Source organism: Tursiops truncatus, chromosome 5 (genome assembly GCF_011762595.2).
Source record: "Tursiops truncatus isolate mTurTru1 chromosome 5, mTurTru1.mat.Y, whole genome shotgun sequence".
In the NCBI taxonomy this organism is placed as follows: domain Eukaryota; kingdom Metazoa; phylum Chordata; class Mammalia; order Artiodactyla; family Delphinidae; genus Tursiops; species Tursiops truncatus.
The window spans coordinates 111253817-111280210 of NC_047038.1; the positions used below are offsets into that span (position 1 = coordinate 111253817).

General features: G+C 41.4%; 1 long non-coding RNA gene across 1 annotated transcript in view; it reads left to right on the forward strand.

Moving 5' to 3' along the window:
• LOC109548561 (uncharacterized) overlaps positions 1 to 26394 on the forward strand; it is a 385148-nt gene that overhangs the window by 16466 nt on the left and 342288 nt on the right. Inside the window, exon 2 of the long non-coding RNA XR_012332147.1 lies at positions 4053 to 4186. This is a non-coding gene — a long non-coding RNA (uncharacterized lncRNA). The remainder of the gene's footprint in view (positions 1 to 4052; positions 4187 to 26394) is intronic.

Genomic DNA, 26394 nt, shown 5'->3' on the forward strand with positions numbered 1-26394 from the left:
GCAAAGGCGGGGACACAGTGGGCTAATGCGCTCAAAAATGTGTGTCCCAGCACCAGGGGGATTTGGTGAGGAGTTTTATAGCACTGGTTCAAGGGTAGGGTTGCTGATAAGGATCAGGGTATGTGCAGGGCCTGCATTCCTTTGATCTGGCCTCACATGGTCTCCTGATGAGTTTCTGTGATTCTCGAGGTTATCAAACTGTGACCTTCTCTCTGGAAAGAAAAATGCTTCATCCAGTAGTTAACATCTTCCATTTGTTGGGGCTTTTAGTTCTGCAGATGAGCTGAAAAATATTATGTATCCCTTGAGGTGGAACCAGGACCCTGCTCCAAGGCTGCACTATTGTTCCTTTTTTTTTTTTTTTTTTTTTTGGCCACACCGACCCTCCTGTGGGATTTTAGTTCCTCCACCAGGGATCAAACCCATGTCCCCTGCAATGGAAGTGTGGAGCCCTAACCAATGGACCGCCAGGGAGTTCCCTGCACTACTGTTCCTTGACTGCTCCTCCCTTGTCTCCACATCCTCTCCCTTCCCTGATTAGCAACTGTTTGAACCTGCTCTTTGGAACTCTGGGAAAAGGTCATGGAGGCTGAAGCCTATTCCCTACAAACAAGAAATGGGGGACACAGAAAGGCTTCCATGCCCAGGAGCCCCACAGAGTCCTGCTCGGTTTCATGATTTCAGTAGGTCAGATGGTGGATTCTCTGCTTGGATTTCCCTGGGCTGAAATCAAGGTGTTGGCTAGGACTGCAGTTGTCCTCTGGACCTGGTCATTTGCTGCTCTCCTCTTTTTGGAGATCCTCCTTTGTTAGTGACCACATAAGGGAGGGTGTGCTGCTAGAGCCAACTTTTAAATGTTTTTAAAGTACATCAGATACGCTGGATGTGGGAGGCAGAGAGAGGGGAGGAACGGGTGGCCAAGGAAGGAGGAACTTTAGTAAAATGATTTTTAAGATTGTGGGGGCTGTTGGCAACAGCAGGACAGATTTTAATAAAAAAGCTAATAAAATTATCTGCACAAAAACTTTTTTGGGGGTAGCAAGTGATTGGAAATCTAATTGTATTTTTTTAAAGAAAACAACATGAAGAGAATTTGTTGATGACGTAGTCGGAAAGTTCAGAAGTTCAGGGAACTTCAGATATGGCTGGATCCAGGGGTTCAAATGATTTTGCTAGGACTCTGGTTCTCTCCTCTTAGCCCAGCTCTTTCCTAGCCCTCATGCCACCCTGATTTTTTTTTAAAATAAGTTTATTTATTTATTTATATTTTAAATTTTTGGCTGTGTTGGGTCTTTGTTGCTGTGTGCAGCTTTCTCTAGTTGTGGTGAGTGGGGGCTACTCTTTGTTGCGGTGAGTGGGCTTCTCATTGCGGTGGCTTCTCTTGTTGCGGAGCACGGGCTCTAGGCACGCGGGCTTCAGTAGTTGTGGCTTGCGGGCTCTAGAGCACAGGCTCAGTAGTTGTGGCTCGCAGGCTCTAGAGCGCAGGCTCAGTAGCTGTGGCGCACAGGCTTAGTTGCTCCGCGGCATGTGGGATCTTCCCGGACCAGGACTTGAACCTGTGTCCCCTGCATTGGCAGATGGATTCTTAACCACTGCACCACCAGGGAAGTCCCATCCTTTGATTTTTAACCCTTAATTGATTATACAACACCTAACTCCTCCTATGGACTCATTGTAGCAGAAAGAAGCGTTTCCTGTTAGTTCTCAAGAAGGATTTCATGGATAAGGATTGTCTTGGCTTCAGCCACATGCCTCTTCTGGAATCACTGCAAGGGGGCTGGGGTGGCCTAATCGGCAGGTAGGGTTATATGCCCATTTTTGTAGCTGGGCGAGGGGTGGGGGGGTTGGTGGGGGTGGAGTGGTACAGGACCAGCCCCACCTGTTCTGCATGGAATGAGATCACTACAGGAAAGAGTGCTGTTACCAGGTGAAGGGGGTGGCTGGTGTCGGGCAGGCAGAAACAACCAATGTCCTCTATAGCATCCCTCTGGGCTTAGGTACAGGCAAGGTCATAGGGTGGAATCAGGAGGGTGGAGAAGAGATACTGACTCATCCACAGGTTGAGTTACTTCCTTCTGGCAAGTGGGAACAGATCCACGGTTCCAGATTGTTCAGAGTATCTTGAGTATAATTTTTAGAGGAACAGTCTAACACCCTGGGAGAGTTATTCTCTTCGTCTTCCTATATCCAGCTTTTCAGTATATTGTTCATGGTGCCATTTCCCTCATTACTCTGGGGCAGTGAATGAGCTTTCTTCATTCTTCCTTCTCTCTGACTCTTCAGTGACTCGGGTTTGAAAACCCCTTCTTTGTACCATCGTCTACACCTTCCTGTTTGCTACTCTTGGTTGGGTCTTTATTGTCATGGGCAGGGACTGTCAGGTGTCTACTCACCAATCTCTGCTTCGAGCCACTGTCAGATGAATCTGATTAAATCTTTTTTGTTTGTTTGTTTTTGTTTTTGTTTTTTTGCGGTACACGGGCCTCTCACTGTTGTAGCCTCTCCCGTTGCGGAGCACAGGCTCCGGATGCGCAGGCTCAGCGGCCATGGCTCACGGGCTCAGCCGCTCAACGGCATGTGGGATCTTCCCAGACCGGGGCACGAACCCATGTCCCCTGCATCGGCAGGCGGACTGTCAACCACTGCGCCACCAGGGAAGCCCTAAATCTTATTTTGATCATGTCAATTTTCTTCTTTTAACAACCTTCATTTGCTGCAGATAAGTATTTAGATGTACTCTGTATTTCTTATTTGGCATTCTTAGTCCTCTGTGATATGGCTTTGTCTCCTATATCCTGTCCTCAGGCCACCTGTCTGTGTGTAGTCAGTACACATGCCCAGCCCTGCTTCTGCACTGTGCTCACCCCCACTTCTCACCCAAAACTCTCCCCTGCCCTCCTTCCCACCCCTGAATCCACCACATCCACTAAGACTCACCCCAAGTCCAACCTCTCCCGTGAAGACTTCCCTAATTTTTCCAGTTCGCTATTATTTCTTCAGATTGTTTCAGAGAAGAATCATGGGACTTCTTTTCTGAGCTACCTAGTATACACTTCAGCCTACTCTCTTGAGTTGTTAGTTATCTTTTCATGATAAATATTGTTTCTCAACTCACCTCAAGGCAAAGGCATTTGCCATAGCTGTGTGACTTCAGAAAACCTCTCTGAGCATCCATTTCCCCCCCTTTGCAATGTGAGAGATAGCTACCATGCAGAGTGGTTGAAAGGATTAGCCAGGATACCTGTAAAGGGGCTCTCCCTGTGCCTGCTACACGAATCGAGTGTCACGATTGTTAGCTGGAGGCATTGCTGAGCAAGGGAAAGAAGTCCCATCCCGATGCACCTCCACACCCTTCAGCATCTGGTATGTCCCCTGAACCTCGTATCTGAAAATGAGGATTTAATTCAATAAGCATTTTGTTTTAGGTTGAGTTCCCTCAGACGCAGATCCTGAGACAAGGATGTACATGTGAAGGTTTATCTGGGAGGCGACCCCAGAATAGCAGAAAGGGAGTGAGAAGGGGAGATACTGAAGGAGAGGAAGCCAAGGCGGGACACATTCACAGACAGGTTACCACTGAGGGCAGCTGGGCTCCAGCCCACTGGGAACCTCTGGGATGCTTTGTAGAACATGTTTAGGGTTGTCTGCCAGAGAGAGAGGAAGCTGATACCTTTGTCCACCAGAGTACATCCATCATTGACTGCTGGCTGCTAACAGGGGCCCTAACTTCCCCACACTTCCGGCCGATTCCTGCCCGTGGCTGAGTTGCTGCAGTGGAGAGAGTTCTCAGGCAGGGACATCCAGGGTGGGGTTGCCAGATTTAGTGAATAAAACTACAGGATGGCCAGTTAAATTTGAATTTTCAATAAAAGACAAATAATGTTTTAGTGTGTGTTATGGGCTGAATTCTGCCCCCTCCCTAATTCATATGTTCAAGTCCTCAGTCTCTCAGAATGTGACGGTATTTGGAGATAGGATATTTACAAAGGCAATTAAGATAAAATGAGGTCACTAGCGTGGGCCCTAATCCAATATGTTTGGTGCCCTTATAGGAAGAGATTAGGACACTGTCGCACACAGTGGGAAGACCACGTGAGGACACAGTGAAAAGATGGACATCTATCTACAAGCCAAGGAGAGAGGCCTCAGAAGAAACCAACTCTACCAACTTCTAGCCGTCAGAATGGTGAGAACATACATTTCTGTTGTTTTTATACCCCCTAGTCTGGGTTACTTTGTTATTATAGTCCTAGCAAACAAATACAGTATGTTACAATATTGCGAGGGATGCAGTTATACTAAAAAACTACTTTTTGTTTATCTGAAATTCAAATTTAATTGAGCTTTCTATATTTTATCTGACAACCCCAATTCAGGGGCTTGTTTAAGGGATAAGAACAGAGCAGTGTCTTCATTTATTGAGTATCTACCATGTGTCTGGAGTGGGGTTTATTGTGGGAATATGGAATTAATGAATGTCTCCAGACCCTTTTTGCTTACCTCTCAGTGTTGTAATTAGGCTTGAATGAATGAAGGAGGTGTTTAGAACTGCTTTGAAAATTATAAAGTACTACACAAACAAATGAAATAAAATTATTCATTTTTCACCTATTTCCTAAAACTCCCAGAATAGTGTCTGGTACATAGTAACTGCTCAACAAATATTTGGTAAGTCAAAAGGAATTATTATTATAGGTCATCAATAAATAATTATTTATTTCTTGATGAATGTCCTAAGACTCAGGTAAGACTATTTTTTAATATCTTCCTAGGTCTTAGACATGCTTATTTTTAGAGCCTTGCCTCACATCACATCATTCATATTGAAGTGAATATCTCATGTGTGAATCAAGGGATTTTATGTGTATATGATGTATATATTTGCTGTAGGCATTTTTGAATTAATTTTATAATTTTTTATAAATTATGATTTATAATTTAGTTTTTGAAAAGATTTGTCTATGAGTAATTCACTTCAGATTGATTTTTCAATTTAAGAGGATGAGGGGCCCATGAACCTGGATGAAAAGAAATTCTTATTTTCATTAACTTCAAACTGAAATTTGGCATTTTCTTTAATTATGAGTATAAGCTACATATTAACATTAACAGTATCTCTCTCACCAAAAGAAGTCACAGATACATTAAAAGCACATTACAGGGGTTACAGATATCTCAAAATATCATTTATATTTATTGTTACTTTAAAAATATAGTAGTTATTAAATCTACTGGTACATCTCATCATTTAACGCATTCATAAATGAGCACATAAGTTGCAAAGTAGTTTTTAAAAATATTTTGAAAATTTTATTTGAAAATAGTTGATTTTCCTTGTAATATGCTTAAAAGGATTTTTTTTGGCAATGGGTTCCAGAAACTTCACCAGACTTCCGAAGGGATATATGGCACAAAAGTTGTAAAGATCCCCTGTTAGTGCTTCATGGGTGAAACAGCCTAGGTGTGAAGCTCAGGTGACTCCTGCCTGGCTTTTCTTCTTTGTTCTTTTCTGGAACAAAGGAGGCACTTATCGGACTCAGAAGAATTGCATGCAGAAGCAAGAGAAAGTCAAAGTATGTCTAAAGTTTACTGGAAAAATTACTGGGTGTGGCGTAAAATGACTTTGGCTCCAGTCCAGGCTTAACTTTACCATCCTTGCATCAGGTGCATTTGTTCACTGTCAACAGTGATTTGCTGAGGGCTGATCATCCGCCAGACCCTGAGCATGCGCCTTGGAGAAGGGTTCAGTCCCTCTGTCACTCACCAGCTGAGTGACTTTGAATAAGTTATTTCATATCCCTAAGCCTCAGTTTTCTAATCTGTAAAATGGAGACACTGATCCTTAATTTATAGGGTTGTTGACAGGATTAGATAAGAGAATGGGTGTAAAGTACCATAAACACATAAAAGATGACAAGTTACTATGAATCACCATTTTGTCCAAGTCCTGCATCAGTGGTGTTGCTAGATGTGAAAGAAAAGCAGATAAAACTGTCTTCTCTTTTAGGGAAAAAAAAAACCAAACATGTCCTTTCAAAGAATGGAACTGAACTTAACTGAGTTCTTGTTAGCTAAAATTTCAAGGTTAGGAGGAAAAGTCTTATGACAAATGCATCTTTTTTTCTTTTGATGGTGCTTGTTTTACCTGAGACACAAAGAGAAAAAAATCCTCAAAAGACTGATAAACTATTTAGTTTACTTTCCTTTATTACTTATTGAAGATATTTAACCTCTTAAATGCTTTTGAAACATTGTTCATATAATTTCATAAGTCATGATAGGGATTACTGTGAACATATATGAAGGCTAAAATTTGTATCCCTCATCAGCAACCTAACTAAACTTTTCTTAAAAAGTATATTATATTAAAAAATATAAAAAGCTCTACTCGCAATTATGATTTAAGAGAGCCACTCCACTGTTCTTTTTCTTGATAGTTTATTTTCTAAAAGCCTAAATACAAGGCGTTCTTTTATTTCCATTTGTATTGTAACTTCTGCCCTTCACAGGTGTAAACCGTGTTAATTACAGTAATCACCACCAGGTTGCGCTGTAGTTCCACAATGGAAACAGACTAGGGTCTATGAAGAATTCTCGGAGGTCTTAGTTAACCATATTGTTTCTGTTTTTTGAAGCGAAGAGGGGTGGAGACAGATACTTAAAAGGAAAAAAGAAAAGACTATGCTGAAAATAAAGAATTCCAAATTCACTATGATTAAAAAATGTGATATTCAGCAGAAAAGATTTTCTCTGAGAATATTGTTAAGGTTCTTTTTAGAAAAAATTGCTCAGTACTGTTAGTTAAAACTATTTTCCTGATGGCAAACAAAACAAAACAAGACAAAGCAAAACAAAACTCTGTAGAAAGTTTTGTTTCCTATTTTCTCTAGTTGATGGATAAGACTATTTTTTAACATACCAAGATAAGGTGTATTTTATTTAAAAATCATAATGGTATCTTTGATATAAATCAGGCTTTGGAAAACATATGTACATTCCAACTTGAAACAACTTCAAGAAAAGTAAAGCTCCCCCCCCGCCCCGCCCCTTTTTCTTTTCTGCTCTTGTTTTTCCCAAATGTCAATATTTATGAGTCAGGGGTTGTGGGAAATGTTACCTAGAGTCACAAGGGTCCAGAGTTTGCCCTCTTTTATCCCCGGGGAGTTGAGTATGAGTGCCAGAGGGCAACATTTGGCTGGAAGGACCCAACCCCTTCTTTCTTTGCACCCTGTAGTATGCCCTTTGAAGTGAAGGAAAATTCTGTACTCAGCTCTGCTTTATAAGATGTCAACTCAAGATGAGCAATGCATACAGGTTTCTGTATATCCCTTTGGCATAAAAACAGATGCTGATGCAGACTTACAGAAAGCAAAAATGCCAGAATTATGCAAGTAATTTTGAGATTTTGAGAACTCCTCAGATAACATATTCACAAGTCTAAATTTCTGGGTATTGCCTGTCAAATTTATGCAGTTAAAAAAAATATTCTGAAAAAAAAATTCTGGATAAGACCTTTTTTTTTTTTTTTTGTCATACCGCTATCAAAACATCAGTCACTTTAGGTTTAACCCCTTTTAGGATTTGGGTGGCGTTAGTTTTAGCAATGGTAAAGACAGAAGGCAATGACAATGAAACACTCACAGAAATAAGGTAAGAATCTCAGAAAATATTAGGAAATTGTGGAGCTTATATTTATCATATAGTTGAGTTGCTATCCATCAAGATGATGAAAACAATTCATTATTTAGTCCAATGCCTTCTTTTAGTTGGTTTCCTTTCAAATTGTCAGTCATTAGGGGCTGAACAAGAAAATAAAAGCTGAAAATGAACAAGCTTTAATAGGCAGAATACACTGGGAGATAAACTGGAAAATTGGGGCCATTAACAAATGAAAAAAAAATCAAAAACAGTTTTAAAAACAAAAAAGTCACCAGTAAAATATGTTTCTAAGGTCAATTGAAATGCCCTGACATTGATTCTCAGCTTCCTCTTTGTTTTATTTGAAGGCTCTTCTCTTTATTTTTTTCCTAATTTAAATCTTTAACTTATTACCTCCATAGGTGGTTAAGTCTCCAAGTATCTTTTAACTAAGGTTCATTTTTTTCTTTATTCTATTTATTTCAACAATTCTTTATTTAGCTTGCTTTATTTTTATATGTCCCACCCAAACACTTAACTGGTTCAAGCACTTAACTGGTTTCCAAAGGCTCCTTGTAAAAATAACAAGATAAAAATTGATAGAACATTTTATTTTCCCAGATTGGGAGATAATTACACTTTCATTTTGGGGAAAAGTGTGGCAAAATAATTATTGAGATTAATGAAAAAAGTGATTAGGGGGGTATGTTAACATCAGTTTTTTGGGGGAAAAAAAATGGCTCTCTGTGGAAGATACTTACATTTCATTTTCCAAAAGCCGTTGGCTTTTTTCTCAGTGATCAGCTAGTTCTGAATGCATTTCTCCCACTTGCCAGTGGTGTGCCAGTGTTCTGCTGTTTAAATTCCCCACACCTCAGTTTCTTTATCTATAAGTGGGGATAAACTATTTAGCTCAGAGATGCTGAGAGAATTAAATTAGTACCATGTTCAGTTTTTCATGAACAGTAGGTGCCCAGTGTTTGATGATTTCCTTCTGCCTTTCATCATCAACAGGAATACAAAAAACAAAATGCAGGTTTATCCACATATTAAACACCTCTATGGGGGCCAAATAGGAAACTTGTTTAAAGTAATTTGTATGGCACCTAACATTCCAGGACATGCCATGCTTGCAACCCCATCATAGACATGCCTAATGAAATTAGCTTTGGAAACAAGACTTTGAAACCAACATTATAAATTCCCATAGGTAGACTTAGTATTTTAATATTTCGTTAATATTCATGTGTATGTTTAACGTATGTTTATCTGTTGTGCATAGCATATATGTTACCAAACTTAGGTTTGGCTGCTTGTGGCTCGAAAGCCCATACTTGAAGCCCATAGCTTTATTCAGGAGGCTGGCAAACTGGGGAGAAGGTGGACTCGTGTGCAAAAGCCAACTCTGAAGATTCTGTTTGACCATGAAAGTTTTTAAGGGGAGAATCATTTGGGGAGGAGGGGGGTGTCAAAGTCTTCATTATCTTCCGTTCTGTGCATACTTTATTCTGATTGGCTCGTGGTAAGGTAACAGGATGGTGTCCCAGGCATAGTGTGCTCAGCCTGAAGTTACCATCCTCTACCTGGGTAGGGACTTTAGATCCGGCAGAAGAACTCAAAGGTATTTTGTGTATATTCCTTGAGGAGGAACCAGGACCCTGCCCCAGGGCTGCAATAATGTTTCTTGACTGCTCCTCCTTTGTTTCTGCATCCCCTCCCTTCCCTGATTAGCAGCTGTTTGAATCAGCCCTTTGGAACTCAAGGAAGATCAAGGAGGCTGAATGAAGCCTATTTCCTAAACAAGAAATGGGAGAGAGAGAAAGGATTTATACATGGGAGGGTCCCACAGGGTCCTGCTCTGTTTCATATACACTGACTTCCAGATTGTATATCCATGTGAATGTTTTAAGTTTGTTTGGGGAGAGATCAGTAAAGTATAGTTCTAGGAAGTAATTTCAGATTGCTTCAAAAATGGGATTGTTAAATAAAAATGTATCGTGTAGCAAGCTAAAGAACAGCCAACTCCCTTCATCTGGTCACCAATAGCATGGAATACCTGTGGAAAATCAAAGTGAGGATAGCCTATTTTTCTTTAAAAAATAAAATAAAATAAAATAAAAATATATATTCTAAACATATTTAATTAGATATAAATGTAAATAAATTTATTTATTTATTTATTTATATAAAATATATATATATAGAAAAAAATATAAAAAATATATATTCTAAACCTTTTAAGAACTTCTTTTGGAATTACCTTTGGGACTAATTAAGGAATCATATTAAAGAAAAAGCTAGTCTTATTACATTGTAGTCACTTCTTACTTAGGCTAAAGCAGTTCTATTCAGTCAATTACCATCTGCCTTATTGAATGACTTGATTGTTTCTGAAAATGAAACTTACACAGATGAGAAAAAGATTTTCTTTTAATCGTTCAGGAAATTCAAAGTAATTCCCTCAGCGTGAGGAGGAAGGCAGTTACTAACTGGAGTCCCAAAGCTGTTTCAAACAATAGCAAAGTCCTTGGAATATTGCTACCTATTTGAAGGGGAGAGCGTTTAACAGCATGGATAAATTCAGGAATGTTTGTTAAAAGCCATTGGCCTTGCCTTGTAGTCAGGTCTTTTGAATGTAAATATCTATGGGGTCAAACAGGGATCCTTTTGGGTTAAGGGACTTCGTTTAAAGACAAATGCCTTTATTTAAAAAGGAATCTGTGAATTTTTAACCAGCGTCCTGTGTTCAGTTGTACACTTTAGAAACTTCTGAAAAGGAGAAAAATATAAAGGCCTTTGTGCCCAGACCAGTCTGCCATATTCCTTTTACCCACACATGGATTTGTTTAGCGAGTTGCTGAAGCTCTGTGTATATGATTAAATGTAAACTGGTCACCAGGGAATAAAAAAAATAAGGACTATGTGGTCCATATTTTGAAACAGAAGCAGGAAAACAACATGAACGCATCTGAGGATGAATCCAGACTTTAATCTTAGCAAAAATATTAATAGTAACAGGATAGAAACAAAGACTAAAAATATTTACAACCTTTTTGTGTTTGGTTATTAATAAAAATGCGAGATTGGTTAAAAAAAAAAAAGGAAGGGCTGAAAAGGAAAAGTAAAGCCTCAGCATAGGTACGTATGTCAGATTGTATAAAGCTGAGGAGTTGGCAGCATATAAAATCTGTGCCCCGGGCTGAAGCCCTGAGTGGGCCTCCAGGGTTTGGGTGTTTTGAAGCGGCCCCTGTGCCCTTCTGGCTGCCATTCTCAGACCCTTTATACTGAGGGCTGCCAAGCTGCTCCCTTCCCACAAAACTTCAGCAGGCTTGCAGTCTGGGCTGGCCATCTGTGCAGGACAGTCCCTATAAAGCTATGCCTTCTTTCAGATTACCCTCACTGTAGAAACCAGCATCTAGCAAACCTGGGGTCCTTCCATAGCTCTGGAGCTGTGTCGTGCGAACTAGGAAGGGAGTATCCTTGACTCACATTTGATTCAAAATCTTCTTCTTCTGGAAGTGATTTTTGGAATTGAAATGGCGTCCATTTTTTCCCCTATAAATATGGTCTCTCTTTTTAAATAAAGTCCATGAATAATTTACTTTTCTGCCAGAGACATGCTTGCTTTTTATTTTCCTCAAGACCTAACGTGTTGGGAGACAAACATCTTTGTGCCCCTCAGGGCTGCCTGACCTTATGACCCCATGGTCCTGCCAGGTCACTTTCAGGGAAGGAAGGCCTCCCTGATGGGTGGGGGAAGAGGGTCCCCTGAAGTGACTTCACATTTACCACCCTGTCCTGATGCCAGCTTGTGTCTGGCTGCCTCAAACCTCCATGGAAAGCAGGAATTAATAACATAAAGCACAATGTCTGGGGCAGAGGAATCACAGATGAGTTCTCCAAATCTTGGTAAAACAACGAAATAGGTAGTTGGTGTGATTTTAAAGATACCTCAAAATGTTTACTTCACAAAATATAGTCTACTTTCCATTTTTCACCTTCCCTTAGCTAAGGAGGCTAACATTCTTCCTTAGTTACGTGAAGGAAGCCAGATACCAAATGCCACATAGTGTATGGTTCCATTTATAGGAAATAAGAGAATCGGCAAATCCCTGGAGACGGTTGCCAGGGGCTGGGGGAGGGGGAGTGGGGAGTGACTGCTTAACGGGTATGGGGTTTCCTTCTGAGGTGTTGAAAAAATTCTGGCGCTAGATAGTGGTAATGGTTGTGCAACATTGTGGAGGTCCTTAATCCTACTGAACTGTACATTTTTAAACGGTTAAAATGGTAAATTTTATGCTATATGTATCTTACCAAAATACAAATTTTTTCTTCCTTAAGTAAAGTGCAGGTTAAATGCAGTAGTGAGAATAATTGTTAAGTCATTTGCACTTACCAATATCTTAGCAGTAATTTTTAGAGCAATCAAGCAGTCTCTTAGAAAGATTCTGATTATTGGACAAAATCAGAAAATTGTGGTGAACAGGTGAGATTAGGGTTAGACATGTGAGGAAAAAACAGGAAAGCAGGTCAAGGCAGATTGACCTGGTGTGATGGTTAATTTTATGTGTCAATGTGACCAGACCATGGGGTGCCCAGGTATTTGGTTAAACATAATTTGGGGGCATGTCTGTGAGGATGTTTCTGAATGAGCTTAAGATTTGCATCAGTAGGCTGAGTAAAGCAGATTGCCCTCCTCAGTGTGAATGGCCTCATCCAATCCACTGAAGGCCTGAATAGAATAAAAAGTCTGAGTAGGAAAGAATTCTTTCTCTCTGCATGACTGCCTTTGAGCTGGAACATGAGTCTTCTCCTGCCTTTGGACTTGGACTCTGTTGGCTTTCCTGGGTCTCCAGTTTGCTGACTGTAGATCTTGAGACTCGTCAGCCTCCATAATTGTGTAAGGCAGTGCCTTATAATAAATCTCTTTATATATTTGTTCTGTTTCTCTGGAGAACCCAGAGTAAGAGAGATTTGGGTACTGAGAAGTGGGGTGTTGCTGTAAGAAATACCTAAAAATGTGGAAGCAGCTTTGGAACTGGGTGATGGGCAAGAGGCTGGAAGAGTTTTGAAGTGCACACTAGAAATATGGACATTAAGGGCAGTTCTGGTGAAGTCTCAGATGGAAGTGAAGAACACATTATTGGAAATTGGAGGGAAGGTGATCTCTGCTATAAAGTGGCAAAGAACTTGACTGAGCTGTGTTCTAGTGTTCTGTGGAAGGTAGAATTTATGAATGATAAAACTGGATATTTAACTGAGGAGATTTCTAAGCAAAGTGTTGAAGGAGTGTCTTGATTCCTTCTGACTGAGGAATGAGAGAAGAGAGGGGAACTGAAGAGGAAATTGTTAAGCAAAAAGGAACCAGAACTTGAAGATTTGGAAAATTCTCATCCTGTCCATATTAAAAAAAGTGAGAAAGCATGTTCTGAAGAGAAGACTAAGGGCGTGGCTGCACTGTCACTCAATCGATAAAAGTTTATGGGATTATAGGAGCGAAACACTGTCAGTTTGAACTGAAGGGCACAGAGTGAAGGAAGGCTCTTGGCCTTCTTGGATCCTACAAGACAGGGACATAGACCTATCTGGCTGTGAGCTTGTGCTCTTCCTGAAGGAAAGGGAAAAGGACACCAAATTAGATTCTGAGTTCATGAGGACTGCTGCTTCCACTCCCAGGGACCCCTGCCCTAGTAGGTTCTGAAGACAGAGCACCAAACCAAAAAGGATTTTTCTCAAGCCTTAATATCTGATGGAGTTTGCTTTGCTAGGTTTTGGACTTGCTTAGGACCTGCCACCCTTTCCTTTTTTCCTATTTCTCCCTCCTAGAATGGGAATTCTGTCCTATGCTTGTCCTACCATTATATATCGGAAGCACATAACGTGTCTGTTTTCATAGGTTCACAGCTGAAGAGGAATTTTGCATCAGGACGAATGATCTCTCAAGTTTCACCTGCATCTGATTTAGATGATGTTTAAATGAGCCTCTGGAATTTAGAGTTGATGCTGGAATGAGTTAGGACTTATAGGGCTATTGGGATGGAATGAAGGTATTTTGCATGTGAGAAGGACATGAATTTGGGGGTGGGGGCCAGGGGCAGAATGTTATGGACTAAATGTTTGTCCCCCACATTCACATGTTAAAGCTTTAACCTCCAATGTGATGGTATTTGGAGATGGGGCCACTGGGAGACAGTTGAAGTTAGATAAAGTCACGAGGGTGGGGCCTTCATTATGGGATTAGTGCCATTATAAGAAGGAGAAGGGGGAGGGGAGAGAGAGAGAAAGAAAGAAAGACAGAGAGAATATCTCTCTCTCTGGGCAAGCACAGAGGAAAGGCCATATGAGGATGCAGCAGAGGCAGCTGTCTGCAACCTAAGGAGAGAGAACTCTCACCAGACACTGACCCTGCTGGCACCTTCATCTTGGTTTTCCAGCCTCCAGAACTGTGAGAAGGTTAAGCCATCCAGTCTGTGGTATTTAGTTATGACAGCCTGAGCTGCTTAAGACACGTGGTGAGTCTCAGTGGGGAAGAGACAGGACAGGAATGAGGTGGGAGTATACTGAAGGCAGATCTGCTCTCTTGTTTTATTCCAGGCTGGTTGTACCTTGGAGCAGGAGATCATAGATTCAGGCAACTGTGTGAGTTTATCAAAATGGCAGTCCTTCTTACCAATCCCCTCCTCCTCATAAGTTCAGCGGGCACAGAGAGGCACGCCCCAGCAGAGAGCCCAGTGCTGATGCTGAAAACTTGGCCTCTGTGCACCGGTGCCAAATTGAATCTCAGAGACAGAGTTTTGGGTAAAGTAGAAAAGAATGGCTTTATTGCTTTGCCAGGCACAGTGGGCTTCTGCCTCTCAAAATTGTGTGTCTCAACCCGGGAGGAGTTGGTGAAGAGTTTTATAGCAATAGTTCAAGGGCGGGGTTGCTGATAAGGTCAGGGTGTGCACAGGGCCTGCACTCCTTTAATCTGGTCTCAGGTAATCGCTTGATGAGCTTCTCTGTTTCCTTTCATCTGGCCTCAGGTGGTCTCCTCTGGAATGAAGAATGCTGACATCTTCCCTTTGTTGGGGGTTTTATTTCTGTAAAGAGCTTAAAGATATTGTTATGTGTATCCCTTGCACTGTTGTTTCTTGTCTGCTCCTCCCTTGTCTCTGCCCCCTCCCTTCCCTGATTAGCAACTGTTCTAATCTGCCCTTTTGGAACTCAAGGAAGGTCATGAAGTGGGGGGTCTGTTCCCTGGAAACAAGGAATGGGAGACACAGAAAGGCTTCTATGCCCAGGAGGCCCACAGAGTCCTGCTCGGTTTCAGTGCTAGCCAGGAAATAAGGCGACTGAAGCATCACCTGTCCATATGTCCCGCAAGAGACCAAAATCAAAGTGAATATGTATTTGAAATTCCCTGACGAAGAACCATCATGTGCTTTGACCCACATTCCTGAGTCATGAATGTACCATAAAGTATTTGGAGTTACTGCAACTATGCTTGTTTACTTCTATTGATGGTTGCTCAATGACTTCTTAATACTGGAGAGAGGGTGGGGCGTGGGGAGAGAAAGATCATCACCCCCATATGTTTGCATGGAGAAGAGCAACAACTCCCAAATAGGCATCCATTTTCCATAGTTGTGCTTTTCAGCAAACACGAGGGTCCAGTGACTTCTTGGTGTTGTGTGTGGGGAAACGCTCTTAGTGTGAATGAGTACCTCAAAGGGGAAGTTTCCTAAGTCACATCTCCATGTTTTGTTGGATTATAAAGAGGCCAATCTGAGGGAGGCCTCCTTTTGTGAGCTCCCTCGTGGTGCGGGGGCAGTTTGGCCCTTGCAGTCCGGCTCTCACTTATCTCTGCAGACCTACCTCCTCAGAATCCCCTTCCTTTCTCCCTCCTCCACCCTACACAGCCCCTTGCTGCAGCCACACTGAACTACTTACTCCCCCTGCCAAGAAAAGTGGGGTCTTTGAAGAGTCTGTGCTTTGCATATGCGTTTCCTTGGCCTGGAAGTCCCTCTCGCCTTCTTTGTTTGGCACAATTTCTCCAACCTTCAAACATCCCGATATTTTATGAGCTGTGAGAAATCTTAGACATCACATCACACTGGCCTGCAATTAAATGTTAGAAACAACTCTTGGGAGAATCAAATTTGGTTTTCCCCCCGGTCTTTTCTTTAGATAGAAAAGATACCATCTGAATTCTTAACTGAACTTGGTAGAAAAATATACAGGAAAGCATTTTGTAAGAGCAGATTCCCTGAGGGTGGTTGACCTTGAGGACTCTTGTTCTGTTCTGTGAAATGCAGGAAAAGGATCAGGAACTCCTGAGTCTTTGCCATTTCAGGCCTGAGCAGTCAGTCATCTGCTACAAAGAGATCCTCAGAATGTGCATTCTCCTGACCCAGCTGAGCAAGGGAAATGGTAGAGAAGAAAAAAAAAGCTCATTACTTGTGCTATTATTCATCTAGCTCTGGGTTAAACTGAACAGTAAGATCCAAGTGGTTTGTTTGTTCAACTGGTTTGTTTTTTAGTGAAGTACTTGTTTTTTTTGTTTTGAGGTACTTTCTTTGGGGGGGCTTAAAGGCAAAGCAGAGTGGAAATGATTTGTTTCTACCGTGTAATCCTGTAATAAGTACAGGTTTGTTGTAGTCTTTTGGTTCCCATAAAGGGGTCTGCACCCGTGTGTGTGTGTGTGTGTGTGTGTGTGTGTGTGTGTGTGTGTGTAGGGATGTGGGGAGGCACGAAGCTGAATACAGAGGAATTGTGCCTTGAGAAAGTAAGAGAAAGAAAACAGGGAATGCTGTGGTGGAAAGTGAAATAAATACAGCAGAACCTGGGTAAAGGGGTGAGAAACTCACCAAGGATAGTGGGGAGAAAACATAAAGGTATGTAACACAGTCAGAAGGAATTAGAGCTGAGTTGGCTCTTCAGAAATATTGAATCCATTCTCTTTATTTCAAAGATGAGGGAACTGAAGTCCAGGGAGGCTATATGAATTAATGAATTGGTTAAGGTCTGAGCTAAAACCAGCACGTGAGTCTCCTGCCCCATGAAGTACATGGCTGTGTGCAGAGGGTGGAGGTCATGGGTGAGGAGAGCTCTGAGCTAAAGACAGGACAGTGATGTGATTTTCCTGTTCACTATTGTTAGAGAATAGTATTTTTAAGTGGCAAAATCATGCCTCTGATACAAATGTAAGATGAACATGCATTATAGATTTTAACTCATCAGTTGTTGAGGGAACCAGTAGGATGTTATAGGCTGAAAGAATTCAAAGTAACACACATATACATAGGCGGATAAGGAATGCTGAAATGAATTAACAAATAAATGCAACATGGCACAGATTTTATTGAACTCATTAATTATTCAGGGAACTTGATAAGAAGTTACATCTGCTTGAAAGGAGAATTCAAAGTACCACACACTTATACAGCAACATAAGGAATGCTGAAATGAATTTTAACATTAACAAACACATGTAATATGGATCTATCCACAGGCAATAATCAATTGCTTCTGTCTGACACAACTAATTTGCATTTGTGTGGACAAGAATCGTTTGTATTGTTTTCAGCTTTCTACAAATTATAGAGTTGTATAGCTCAGAAACAGTAAAGGGCAGATATAATCAGGAAAGGTACAATGAACAGGACACACAATAATCTTACTTATTTTTTCCAGTCCAAAGTCTTGCATAATTTCTCCCAACAGAAATGTATAATGGGAGCTGAAAAAGATGCTCCTTCATCTCTTTCGGCTCACAAAATTGTTAGCAGTGATGAAACCAAGCTGGTAAAATGGGAGGAGTCAGCGCTCCAGCCAAGGTCCTGCTGCAGGCGCTTTGGATCAGGATGCTGCCGCCGCCACTGCCGCTGACGGACGCTTGCCACCAGCATTGCTAGACGACCCATATTGGACTACCCCTCAGGAGTTAAAGTCTAGGGCAGGGGCATCAAGTTGGCCCAGGTCCCACGCTCTCACTCCCGCTGCCACAGGCGAGGGAGAAGGAATATCTGGTCATTTGGTTTCATTCTGGCAAGCCGAGGCTCACAAGTGGGGATTTCTCTCCAAATAGGAAGGATATGTGATACGTTGGATAGTAAAAAAAAGGCAAATATTTATTGCAATTACTATACTAGGGATACACAAAACAATTGGAGAGGCTCTAAGCTTTTTCCGGAGAAAGATAATACGATGAAGTGGAAAGAGCAAGGGTGTTAGACCCAGATGTACCTTGGGTCCATGCTGGGCTCCACCATTTACTAGCTAAATTATTGTAGGAAATTCACAAACCACTCTGAATTCCAGCTATCTCATTTACACCACTAGTACTATCTGTCTCACAGATACCTAAGACTCTACATGATCTGGTTAATTGCTGTTTCAGTGACCTTATCTACTACTGCTCTTCCCTTGCTAGCTCTGCTCCAGCCCTACTGGCTTCCTTGATGTTTTTTGAGCATACAAACACCCACCTGCCTCAGGCCCTTTGTGCATGCTGATTCCATATATCTCCCCACATGACTTGTTTCCTCACCTCTTCATTCAGCTCTGTTCTCAAATGTCGTCTTGGCTACAGGAATGCTTTCTCTGACAACCCTATTGAAAATTTCAAAAATTATAATTCCTTCCACCTAGTACTACCTATCCCTTCTTTTGGCTTTCTTTTTCTCAGTAACATTTGTTACTTGTCTGTCTCCCTTCTCTAAACCGTAAGATCCATGAGAGCAGGAAAACAAGTCTGTGTTTACACGGCTGTATCCCCAGCACCTTGAACAATGTCTGGCACATAAAAAGGTGCTCAGTAATATCTGCTGGATGAATGAATGATTGCAAAGTGCATGGCATACAATAGGCACCAACAGACTATTTTTTTTAATCAGGCTTTTCTTTCTTTTCCCTTTCCTTGGCCAACTACCCACAAGCTGACCTGCTTTCCCAGAGGGCTTCTGATCTAGTAATAGAATTTTACCAGTCCAGGACCTTAACCTCCAAATTTCCCAGCTAATAAACGTAAGACAGCCAGAATATTACAGTACTCATTTTAGCAGTGATGTCTGGGGGTTCATACTCATTCTGCCCCTTTGTCCATTAATGTATCTGAACTATGGTGGTGGTACCAAATGGTTTATATGGAAGCTGTGCAAAAGCTTGTAAAATCACCTTGAAAGTGTATTTTGAGGCACCTGAGAGACACAACATCTGAACATTAGGAGAGCTCACATATTAGTCAGGATTCTCCAGAGAAACAGAATCTTTCTTTCTTTCCTCCCTCCCTCCCTCCCTTCCTTCCTTCCTTCCTTCCCTCCATTCCTCCCTCCCTTTCTCTCTCTCTCTCTCTATTTATTATAAAGAATTGGCTCGCATGTTTATGGAAGCTGACAGTCCCAAGATCTACAGGGTGCGTTGACAAGTGGAGGCCCAGGAGAGCTGATGGTGTAGGTTCCAGTCTGAGTCTGAAGGTCTAAGAACCAGGAGAACCAGTGGTGTAGTTCTAGCCTGAAGGCTGGCAGGCTGGAGACCCAGGAAGGGCTGATGTCTCAATTAAAGCCTAAAGGCAGGAAAAAAGCTGTTGTCCCAGTTCAAAGGCTGTCGGGCAGGAATTCTTTTCTTAATTGGGAGACGGTCAGCCTTTTTGTTCTTTTCAAGCCTTCAACTGATTGAATGAGGCCCACCCACACTAGGGACAACCACATGAGGGAGGACAATGTACTTCCTTCAGTCTACTGATTTAAATGTTAATCTTATCCAAAAAACTCCCACAGAAACCCCCAGAATAATGTTTGACCAAATATCTGGGCACCCTATAGTCCAGTCAAGTTGACATATAAAATTAACCATCTAAGTCACTCTTTTATATCCACCATTAATTCTTTTTTTTTTTTTTTTTTTTTTTTTTGCGGTACGCGGGCCTCTCACTGTTGTGGCCTCTCCCGTTGCGGAGCACAGGCTCCGGACGCGCAGGCTCAGCGGGCATGGCTCACGGGCCCAGCCGCTCCGCGGCATGTGGGATCCTCCCGGACCGGGGCACAAACCCGTGTCCCCTGCACTGGCAGGCAGACTTTCAACCACTGCACCACCAGGGAAGCCCCACCATTAATTCTTTAGTGTCATGGTACAGCTGTTATAAAGAAACTGTGATGACGACAATATCCCAAGTAAAAAGAGATATAGGTCAGCTACCTTATGTAGGTAAACCCTATTTAGTATATGTGTAAAGGCTCTTAACGTTGAAATTAGCACAGAGAGACTACAAGCAACATAAAATCAAGATTGCAACAACTTTATTCTAGTTACTAACTAGAGATTTGGTCTTCAGCAATTCATTTCACCTTTTGGGAATTTGCTCTCTTCTTTTGAAAACTAGGTGATTTTTACTTTTTTATTTACTTTTTAAAAATCCCCATTTTATTAATTTATTTCATTTTCTATTTAAAAATTTTTTTGTTTTTAAAAAATATTTTTATTGAAGTATTAGTTGATTTACAATATTGTATATGTTTCGGGAGTGCAGCACAGTGATTCAGTCATACATATATACCTGTATATTTATATATATTCTTTTTCCCTTATAGGTTATTACCTAACATTGAATAGAGTTCCCTGTGCTATACAGTAGGTCCTTGTTGGTTATCTATTTTATACATAGTAGTGAGTATATATTAATCCCAGCCTCCTAATTTATCCCTCCCTCCCACCCCCCTGGGTGATTTTTAAAGATCCCCAGTAGCCCCTGGATCTTGGGTTCTTGAAGAATGAATAAAAGGGGTAGTCCTGTGTGTCGGCCAGCAGTGTCACACACAGTGACACATCCTTGAAGTTGTATGCATGGTGTTACCTGTATTTGCACCCGAATGACAAAAATAATTCAGCCTGGCCTTTATTTGTTCCCAGTCAGTGGAAAGTAAACAGTTCATCCTAGGAAATATCATGTCTTCTTTATGAATGTCCTCACCCCGAGTCTCTTCCTGCCCCAGTTACCCTGCCCTCACACGGAATCCGAAACGGCTTCCCACCTCACCTGATTAACTTTGATCAAAATGTATTTATGCCGCAATATTACCTCAGCCAGACTTTGGAAATTTAATCTTGTCATTTCCTTTTTTGAAGTGAAAGACTTAGCCCTGGTCTGTAAGAAAATGTCGAACTCTGCAGTCCCCAGAATTCACATTTTATTTAAATCAATGGATCAGGAAGACTTGAATACTAGTTTTACTTTGCAGAATGAGAAGAAGGAAGGTCAGAAGGAATGGGGCATAGCTTTCCCACACTGCTTTCCCCAGACCCACAGTGAGGATGGGGGTGAGGGGTCAGGTCCAGATTGCTGGTGGGAGTGCAGGAGCGCCACCTGCAGGCCCTGGGAAACCACACCCTGGGACAATTGAGCCACCCCTCTTTTTTTTTTTTTGCGGTGTGCGGGCCTCTCACTGTTGTGGCCTCTCCCGTTGCGGAGCACAGGCTCCGGACGCGCAGGCTCAGCGGCCATGGCTCACGGGCCCAGCCACTCCGCGGCATGTGGGATCTTCCCGGACCGGGGCACGAACCCGCGTCCCCTGCATCGGCAGGCGGACTCTCAACCACTGCACCACCAGGGAAGCCCGAACCACCTCTTTTAACTGACTCTGTCCTCCCCTGCCTCTCCCCAGGGTCCTCGGATATGTTCTGTGTTTTCTGATACAACAAAATTCCTTTAGTTTGAGTTTGGGATGGTAACTTAACTGTTTTAAAAAATGCATCCATGGATCTCTTATATTATTAATCCATTGCTGCATAGTTGGGTCATTGGAACATATTCCCTTTATCAGGAAAGATGTTTTTGCCATATATAGAAAGTCAGTGCTGCTAAATCCGCTGAAGAAGCCTGATTGCTAAGAGGAGTCAGAGTTCAAAATAGAGGAGTGAATTTATTGAAAAGTTTAAAAATTGGCCTAAAAGTTTACACAGCGTATTAACAGTGGTTGTCTCTGGTATTTTAATTTTCATCTGCATTTATCTTCCCCCCCCCCCCCAGTATGAGCAGGTGTTATTTTTGTAAACAGGAAAAAACAGCATTAAAACATTTACAGAACAAACCATTTTATTTTAAGCAAATGCACTTCAGTGAACACCAGCACAATGAAACCTTTTGGGAAAAAAATCAAGAATAAGTTTGCAGTTGAGAAGACGTTGCACGTCCGTTTTCACAGATCTGCTGCCCAGGAATTGTGAAAAATTTTGCCCCCTTGAGTAAAGCTTACATCTCACCTCAGTGCTGAATAAGATATTTCCTTATCACATTTGGAATATTATTAATTTTATTACTTTTTTTGTTTTGCTTTACGTAACTCCTTAGAAACTAAATATTGTATTAAGTGGGACTTAGTTTGCAAATTGTTTTCCTTATTAGGAGAAACCCAATTTCCTTGAAATAATAAAGCAATTATCAGGAAAAAGAAGAATATATTATTTCCCACATTACTGTAACATAGTTATCTTCCTTGCTTTGGCTCATTTATTGTAGAATTGTCTAGATGCCCAGGATTTCCGATGAGTTCAGTTTTACTGTGTACCAAATTTCTGAAGATGGTAGTAACAACAAGGACATGTGATTACAACAGCAGTAACATGTGCTTAGTGTTTTACAGTTTACGGAGCACTTGTGTACATATTCTCAGATGATCCACAATATTGTTATATCCCAATAAGGAAACTGATTCTGAATGGTCAAAAGGTCGGCCCAGTGTCAGCAATGCATGGTAGGCTGAAAAAAGATTGTGCACTTTAGAATTAGACAGACTTGGATTCAAAACCAAGGCCAGGCATGGACTAACTGGCAAACAAACCATTTCTCCACTTAAAGACCCGTTTTCTTCCTTTTTCCTAAGGACATCTTGAGATAATCAACGTTAAGTGCCTACAGTAGACTTCCAGGCACAGAGTGGATTCTCGATAAATCTTAGTTCTCCTGCCTCTTTCCTTTTACCAACTGCATCCTGGGTTCAGAGCATCATTTGGGAAATGGACCTCTTGGTCATGGAGTGTCTGGCCTCTCTGTTCTTTCTTGTTAATTATACTGAGGGACTCTCGGGCACCTTCATGCTCTGGTAGACCAGGACCCTAGGAGAACCAGGTGCCTACTCTTGGCACCTTGCACAGTACCTAGCACATAGGTCCTTGATACACATTTGTTGGGTGAATTATTGAGCTATTGAGCCAATGCATGTTTAGCTCCTGGAAACAGCACTTGGGACCCCTAGGGTGCCTGACCCACTTAGGAGTTTGCTCTGGCTGGTTAGTTGCACAGTGGCCAGTGAAGCAATCCCACCCCCTTTCTGCCTGCTTTCTGCCTTTCCAGTAGAGGTCAGATAATTTCTACTCTCCATTCCGTCTCCATTAATTTGAATCTCTGATACTGGTGACAACGGCCCTCTTGCCCATGCCCCAGGGATGGTAGCCCCTGACATGGTGGCAGAGGTGGGATAGATATGAATGTCCTCCATTAGAACAGCCATGAGCAGGAGCTGTAAGAGTAGGGGTTTCTGAGGGTATGTTTCTTCATCCAGGTCTGTTGCCCCTTGTGAGCACTGAGGAAAGGAGAACGTTTTTTGTTGTTAGTTCAATGCAAATCTTTCTTCATTTGCCAGTAATCTCCTCCCATTTTCCACTTCAGGATCACTTTATCAGTTTTGAGACCTCTAATTGAATTACGTCTGCTTTCAGCACAGGGCAAAAGGAGTTGGCACAAATACTGATGAAGTCTTGACAGGGACAACCCAAGAGAGAGACCACTAAAGAGGACAGGCTTTATACAAATCGTTTCGAGATCCTTCTGTTGATGTCTTACATCTTGCCTCTCTATTTAAAAAAATGTATTAAGACTTTTGGAACCACTTTTCAGGCTTCTGTATTTAAATGTCTATCATAATAACAGATTTCTATAGCACATTATAACTTATAGTGTACTTTCATACACATTATCTTGCTTATTTTTTCACAGCAGCCTTATGTGTTAGGTAAAGCAAGTGTTACAAAATCTTCACATCGTAGGTGAACAATCTGAGCTTCAGAGAAGTTGGATTATTACCCAAGTTCATTCCACTGTTTTGTAGTAGAGCTTAAATTTGAGTTGAGGTATTTTTCTCCTAGAACCAGGATTACACATCATGCTGTCTCATGTAGTATATAGTACTCAGGATGCATTATCTGTGTTGTTTTGAGATGGCCACCCTTCCTTGTCTTTCTGCCCAAAGTAAAACTAAAGAAAAGTGATAGAACTTTTGAAATCATAGAGAACCTTGTGGAGGAGTTCTGAATCTGGGGGGGGTGCTGAGTATGTGAATGGGAAAAAAACCGCAATTTTATATTCACTCACTTCAAACTAGACAATAAGCATTTCCTTCAATTATGAACATAGGCAACACACCTCCGTAGTTAGCCAAACCTATGATTTTGTGATTAACAGAAATCATGGATATTTTCACGTCATATTACAGTTATTGGTAGATCTTTCAGTATATCACCTATACTCATCGCTACCTTGAAGTGATGATTGTTATTTGTCCTGCCGCTAGATCTTATTATTTAATGTGTTAATACAGAAGATGTATGTTGCCTTATCACAAATTTGTTTTTAAAAAATATTCTGTATTTTAATGTAAATGGTATTCTTGTATTGTTTTTTCTTTTTAGGGGGTGCAGAGTTGATCCCTAAACTAGAATTCTACATCCAAGTAATGTTTACTGTCATATGTGTGGGTGAGGATATGTGTGTGCATTCACATACACAGGCATGTATGTTGTAGCTTTTCTATTCTCCCTAGAAATACATTCCATGTATTTCAAAACTGCATTTAAGAATATTCTTCACTGGCCTCCCAAAGGCGTGCATGATCCCCAAAAGATTAAGAGCCCCTGCTGCGGCCTGAATGTTTGTGTGACCCTCCAAATTCATATGTTGAAGCCCTAACCCCAATATGATGGTATTTGGAGGTGTAGCCTTTGGGAGGTAACTAGGGTTAGATGAGGCCTAGAGGGTGGAGCCCCCGTGATGGAATTATCGCCTTTACAAGAAGAGGAAGATGGCCCTCTCTCTTTCCACCATGTGAAGAAACAGCAAGAAGGTGGCCGTCAGCAAGCCAGGAAGCAACTCTTACCAGACACTGAGTCTGTGGGCGCCTTGATCTTGGACTTCTCAGCTCCAGAACTGTGAGAAATAATTGTGTTTTTTTTTTTTTTTAGCCACTGAGCCTATGGTATCTTATTATAGGAGCTCAGAGCAAGACAGCCCCTTGCACCAAAAAGAATTAGTCACACAGGTGGAGTTGGTGGCACAGCGTTCATTGGACGAAATATCCTGTATTCAGGTCTCACAAGATTCTTGTAATACTACTTAGCAACATTTTGATATCAGAATTGTTCCCAACTAGCTATTAGCCCCATATCAGACTCAGCTAGTTCTAAGACATGAGAATTAATAGGTTAAATTATTAAACTATTTAATACAACAAATTAAAGTGCTTTCTTGGGAGCAGGACTCTAGAAAAACTTAACCGAGACCCATTGCCTCATAGGCCTTGGCGTCTTGACAGATAATTCCCCCCTTTGGTAAAGACGCTAAAGCCACAGCGAATGGCTTATGTCTCACTTTTTTTATGTCCTGTGGGTTTGTAGGGAGGGATGTTTCTTCCTTTAAATGTCATTTTATTTATTTTTTTTCCGCACATAAACATTTCTCTTTGGAGAGATCAAAAGATATAAATTATATTGATTTATTTACATTGAATGCTTTTATTTGGCCTTGTATGCATGCTGAGTGCTCACAGAAGTTATTAGATTAATGAGTCTGGAGACTAAAGTCTTCTGTTTATCTACGTATTTGGGAAACAGAAGATCTCTAAGACATTTAGTGTAAACTTGCCTGCACTATGTAGCTAATTGCCTCAAACTCGACCCAGGAAACTCTAGAGCTTCATCTATGAGTCTATCATAGGGCCATAAAAACACTAGCTACCACTCTAAATCATTGTATAAGGAGGCCCTTCCTTCTCCTGCCATCCTTTTACCCTCTCCCCTGGTGTTACCAGGAGGCCACAAATTGGTATTTTGTGACTTTCCCTCTCCCAGATACTTACGGTATCTCCTCTCCAGCCCTTCATAAATTCATATGACCTTAACCATCTCCTCTCCAGCCCTTCATAAATTCATTTTATTCTTCCCTTTACCTCTTCTCTTAGTCCTCATGTAGCTATTTTGCTCTATATTTGTGGTATTTATCCATTGCTTCCTGAACCAAACAGAAAAGTAGAGAAGTGCCAGCTTACCCATAATAATAATAATAAATAGTTAACATATGTTAAAAAAAAAGTAGATAAGTGGATTTCCAGTAACATTCTGTGATGCTCCTTTCCTCATAATCTGATCCAGGATGAGGAGACTCTGGTCCTTCTAGCTCCACTTCTACCAGAGAAACTTTTATCTGTTATATTTGTCTGAACACTCCTAGTAAAACTTCATTTGAACAGAAGGTTCTGTGGGTAAAGGAGTTTAGAAACCATTGAACTAGAGAATGTTCTTAGCAAAGTTTACCACTACACTTTGACTCTGGTACAGGCTAGGGGAAAACTTTAATTGTCCAGTTATCCAATGATGTACACCATGATAAGTGTGTAGTAATACCTACTATGTTGCCCCCTGAAGCCGCATGTCTATGTGGACAAAAGGACAGAGCTATCTGGTTAGTTATTCGTCTTTGGGGACTGTACTGGGCTGAATAGTGTCCCTCCAAAA